Source organism: Chenopodium quinoa, unplaced genomic scaffold (assembly GCF_001683475.1).
Source record: "Chenopodium quinoa cultivar QQ74 unplaced genomic scaffold, ASM168347v1, whole genome shotgun sequence".
Classification (NCBI taxonomy): domain Eukaryota; kingdom Viridiplantae; phylum Streptophyta; class Magnoliopsida; order Caryophyllales; family Amaranthaceae; genus Chenopodium; species Chenopodium quinoa.
In genome coordinates, this window is record NW_018743292.1 from 5,479,493 (window position 1) to 5,485,936 (window position 6,444).

Below are 6,444 nucleotides of genomic sequence, written 5' to 3' on the forward strand. Positions count from 1 at the left end.
AACTTAATAATGTAGTTATTATGATATCATTTAACACTAATTAACAACAATACCACATGATCTTGACCAAATTATTAATAATATTACTAATCATTGATATTATAAAGTGATTATGAAGTAAAGTAAGAGTTTAGATTTTGGAAAAATAGAATTAAGTAGGAAAATAAAACAAAAAATTGTTTATCGGATCGGATTGAATAACTGTTAATTTTAAAATGATACCCAATAACCATATTTGATAACAAATTATCGGAACGAGTACTTGAACCATTTTGATTATCGGATCGGGTACCCTAATTTTCGGAACAGTTACGGATCAGATTTTCGGTTTTTCGGGTAATTTTGCTCAGCCTTACTCCGTAGTATATATGGCGGCTATCTAACTATACTATGACTTGGAGTCTAGCTCTCCCCTTTTTTTTTCCTCTTTTTTTGAGAGCGATTCTAGCTCTCCTTTATTAGTAGACTAGATAGAATGAAGCCCGTGCGATGCACGGTTTTTTCATTTAAGATTTTTAATTATTTGATTTATTGTATTTAATAATTTCAGACAAAATTACAAAAGTTTAATATTTTTTTTTACTATAATTTATAATGAATTTATTAAATATAAATAAATTGTAAATATGATATTTTTTTCCGTTACATAAAATCTTTAATGTGAAATGATAAATTTTTAATAATTTAAATCCTAAATCATTATTCATTGTTTTACCATATCTTTTATTTCGATAGAATCACCAACCTCGTCCACAACCAACCTACTACATCAATGGATACATTGAACTGTGAAATGTTAGCCAAACTGAATTTGATATAAATTGAATCTTTACATTTATATAAAATAAATCAATATATTTACCAATAAATGAAAAATTGTTGTGATATAAAATCAAATCTACGTGTTGGAATTTTTTCATCATCTCCAAAAATAACCAAAGTCATCCATATATTAAGTATACAACATCTAATCGTATGCCATTAGATAAAGAAATAATCTTTAAGTATCCTAAATAAATACAATGTAACTAATAATTACAAATATAAATTTAAACATAAGATTTTAAAAATTATCCGGACATTGATGACCTAAAACTAACACAAAATTACTAACACAAAATTCGCTTGATGGGGTTTTATATTGATACAAAATTTTATTTGTGTCGTATGATGTATTAGATCTGAATGTAAAAAAAATATTTAGTAAATAAAACATAAACATATAATCGTTGAGTATCCCAAATTAATACAATATAAGTAATATTTAGAAATACTCATTTAAACATAGGATTTTAAAAATTAAGCTAAAAATTACCGGGCCATTGATGACAAAAAATTGACACAAAATTACTAACACAAAATTTGCTTGATGGGGTTTTTTTATTGATACCAAATTTTATTTGTGTCGTATGATGTGTCAATTTATAATGGTAGGTATCACAAATTTTAATTTAATTATAATTAACGAACAATTTGTATTTCTTATCATAAATACTATCAAAATTTATCTTATAATGATAGGTATCAAACTTTATTACTTCGTATAAGCGTTTATCATTTAAATATTTCTTAGTATATTTTTTTTGGACTTCTTATACTCGTAGTATTGAATTAGTAAATTTATATTTTTGCTTTATTTTTTTTCATTAAAATAATTTAATTCGTGGATTATAATCGACGTGGCATTAAAATTTTAGATATATCAAATCTAATTCGTTACTTTTACCTAGGTGGCGACATACTTTTTTAAGTTTTTTTTCTTAGAAATAATAATCATATGCGTTAGATAGCCAATATTAATTTTGTAAGTTTTTTTCCTTAGAAATAATAATCATATGTGTTAGATATCCAATATACATTCATAATTGCCGTGCATCGCTAATAATAATGACAAGGATTAATATTTTTTAAGGTTTTTTTTTTTTTTTTTTTTTTTTTTTTTTTTTTTTTGGTGCAAATTTTTTAATGTTGGTGCTGTTGTTGTCGTCGCCCACCACATAGCACCATTAAGCTACTTAATCACATTTTTTTAATTTTATATAATTAATCCTATCTTCTTCATTAACCAACCGATAATGATTGCTAATTGTCCTAAATTAACGTTTACGAAGAATGAATTAGTATTATGGTTTAATTAATTAATACGAAGTACTATTGATATCTTTTTTGAGCTTTATCTTTTTTTTTTTTTGGATTTGTTATACTCGTAGTAATGATTTAATAAATTTCTCTTTTCCTACATTTTTTACCATTAATTTATAAAATAATTTTATTTCTTGGTTTTTAATCTACGTGGCACTAAAATTTTAGATATATCAAATCTAATTTGTTACTTTTACCTAAGTGGCGACATATTTTTTTTTAATTCAAAAGTAAAATACAAATCTTTCTTCTTATTGGTCGAAATAAGTATATTTCTTACGTGGCGCTCCGAATGCTCTCCGAAAATGCCTACTTTATTTATATAATATTAGATATTTTGTAATAGCTTTTCCTCAAGAAAAAAAAAAAACTAAATAAATAAAGTTGCAATAGCTTTTTTTTTTTTTTTTTTTTTTTAGGTACAAGTGTGAGTAAGTATCCGATTCGCTAATTAAAGATGAAATGAAGAATTGTTAGCTAGTTCGTTTTAAGGGGAAAGTATAAGCCACTAATGTATAGAGTCCATTATGACTCTAATAACACAGAGTTGGTATTAAATTGTGTTTAGATGATATCATTTAAATACTAAAATACTAATTCATTAGTACTAACTAACGTAGAAATGTTTTGTTGGTATCAATATAATTCCTTGCCGGTATTTAGATGATACCATCTAAACACAATTTAATACCAACGCTGTGTTATTAGAGTCCTAGTGGACTCTATACATTAGCGTAGACAACCTCTGTTTTAAACAGACCTGACAATCCTGACCCAAACCTGATGACCCGAAATTGACCCAAAAACATTGACCCGAAAATGACCCGAAACCCGAAATTGACCCCACCCGACCCATACCTGACTCGAAAATGAAGTTGACCTAATCCTGACCTGACACCCGAACTGACCCGACCCGAAGTTGACCCGACCCAAAATTGACCCGAAGTGTTTGACCCGAACAGACCCGATGCTCGAAATTGACCCGAACAGACCCGATACCCGAAATGTCCCGAACTAAAATTACCTTATAATTGAACTTAAAATGTCTTGTACCAAAAGTAACTCAAATTGTTCATCTTCAACCGTAACTAAGCTCATAAACTGAATTGATAGTTTTTATTATAACAATAACAAAATATATACTCCGTACAAAATTATTCATTTGAGCTTGATTCACAAATGAAACAACCCGAACATGACCCGACCAGATTTTGACCTGACTCGAATATGACCCGAACATACTTGACCCGAAATTAACTCGACTCGAAACCCGAATCGACCCGACCTGACCCGAATGTTAGCTGACCCAAAATGACCTGACCCGAAAGTGACCCGACTCAATCCCGACCTAAATGACCCATTTGCCAGGTCTAATTTTAAGTGGATTGTTTCTCCTACTATCAATCGGTGTTAGGATGAAATAAACCTCACTTGGCTATGTTATCCGACCTTTATCTGCTCTTTAATTTGTTTCTCTCCCATTCCTAACACCTTTTGGCCACGAGTTTATTATTCAAAGCCAATGAAGGCAAGAGTATTATTACTTATGGAGGATATATGTACCTTTCTTTAGCATTTTAGGTCGTTGGATTCTTGGCATGCTTGTAAATAGTGAAGCAATTTGCTATGGTAATTAAGCTTCTGCCGGTCTCACACTCATCAAAACCATTAAGATATTATTGAAACTTATTAGATAGTACTACATATAATATTTTCTATGTTTTCTATTTTTTATTTTTTTTTTATTTTTGTGCTTGATTCTAAATAAGTTATGGATTAGCTTTAATTTGAAAGAAGATTTTCCTAATTTCTCATATATCTTGAAAACCAAAAGTCAACCTTTAGCGAGGACACCTAAAAAGTACTCCGTATAAACTTTTTTTTGGATCTATCTGTAATCCATCAAATACTACAAGTTTATAATCCAAAAGTATATATATTTCCAATAATATTTCGTTTTTCTTAATTTGCTGTTGTTTTTTAAGTCAAATATAATTTCTGATAGATCTTTAGAATCATCTTTAAAAGGGTTATTCAAGGGTAATATATATACTAATATGAGCATGTAATATATAACTTAGCTTGATCATTATCTCTATAATAACAAATTACTCCGTAGATTGCACAGGTGCTAATGCACAAGACACTTAAAGATTATCAACTTTTATACTTGTAATTATTAGGAATAACTCTAATTTCAAAAATATCAATACCTCCAGAAAGGAAATAATGGCTCACATATTACCAGAGTCACAACACATATATATACTTTTAAATAATTAATTATATTAATTAATGTCTTATTATATTAGAATACTTTAATAAGTCATACAAAGTACAACTTTAAACATTGAAAGGAATTGAAATGGATACTTAAGAGAGCTTCTCTATTACATAGCATCTCAAAGAAAAGCTCTTAAAACACACTCATAATACGAAGTATATAATTCAGTCTTCCATATATAGAGTACTGTACTATATATAGAAGACACTAAAGTAGATATTTATTAAGAGATTTAAACGGATCTAACTGGAACATGGATAATTTTGTGCTCGAATTTGGTGATCTTAGGCACAGTTATGTAGAGAACACCATTCTTAAACACGGCCGTGATCTCTTCCTTCCAAGAGTTAAGAGGGAGTTGAACCCTGCTATCGTAAGGACTATATATCTTGTTTCCAAATGCATCAACTCCACCATCTCCCTTGATCACAAGCAAGTCGTCGACCACGTTCACATCGATGTTTTCAGCTGCAAGTCCTGGCATGTCGAACCACATCCTAATCTCGTGATCATCCTCGCTCGTGTTCCAGGGAGTGCGCACTGCAAATCAACAAGTATCTACGTTATGGTTTGTAATAGGCAATTTAGCAATAACTCAATAAGTGAGGTCAATTGAACCTTATTTCTTTTACTTGTATTATAAAATGCACTATCACTAACGTTAGATAGAATTGACAAGACTGACTCGTATCTCATTTACTCAAATCATATTACGGAATACCCTAATCATGTATTATAAATAAATAAATTAATAAAATAAAAGAAAATCATATAACCCTAATTATATATGACATGTACAAAATATGATGTTACAAGTTTACAACCCATAAAAGATTCATGTATGTACGTTTTACCCAAAACTAGATACTAGAAATGCAAGAACCTTTTTTTTGGTAAATAAGAAAAATAAAAAAAAAGGCAATTGTTAGGAGTGGAATACTTACCATAAGGAGAAGTTTCAAGGAGAGCAACCTTTTTGTGGAATTGATCAGCTGCTATGGGTTCCAACTTCTTAGGACTTCATCCTTGTTGGGCTCTCACCACCATCGAAGGGGTCTTCGACGATGGTGCTAGGGACACCATGGAACGTTGGCCGACCCCAGCTAGGGCCGGGCTGCGGCCGGAGACCGTGTGGTTTGACACCATAGTGGCAGCAGCAGAACATGTCAATGTATTGCTTGCCATAATTGAAGAAAATCAAATAAAACTTACTAAAATGATTAAATCACTAAAACAATAATGTAATAGAACTAAATAAATATTGCAAGTTGTTGTATGTATTGTTCAATCATTGGGAGGTTATTTATAGCTATAAATGGAGGTAATTTAATTTTACTTTGCTAAGTTTTAGTCTTTTTTGTAGGAGAAGCTTGTAATCATAACATTGATATTCTCTTTACTCAAATTAAAGCAAAGTAGTGCGGCTTCTCCTAGCAAAAAGATGCAGACACAGTACAAGTTATTAAAAGATAAGACAAATATTAGTACGTACAGATTTACTTTATTATGAGTACTTACAATGTTTATATATTTACTTTTCAAAGAGTTACATACGTGATTTGCGTCAACAGGGGGAAAACATTGAGTAAATAAAGAGAATGGAATTTCTACTATTTGATTTTTCCTCCCTTCTCGATTTTTATATCGACCTTAATACTTTCCATTTTCATTATTGATTGTTAGAATATAAATGTCTTGAATTACCTAATTAGCCCCTTTCGAACGACTATGTAAGCTCGTTTTTCAGGTTTTAGCTTAGGTTCATTTTTGAGCCTATTCCATTTTAGGTATTGGGAGTACTATATATAATTCCTTAGGGTTTAACACTTTAACTAAACACTATTATGTATCTTGTACTTTCCTCAAGATCAACAAAACTCCCCACTCATTTCTTTGTGGACGTAGCTAACTATCGTAAGTGATCCACATAAAATATGTACTCTTACTTGTTTGTTGTTTTCTTTAATAGTCTTGCGTCTGTTATAACATTGATCTTTCTAATTATGTATAATACGGAT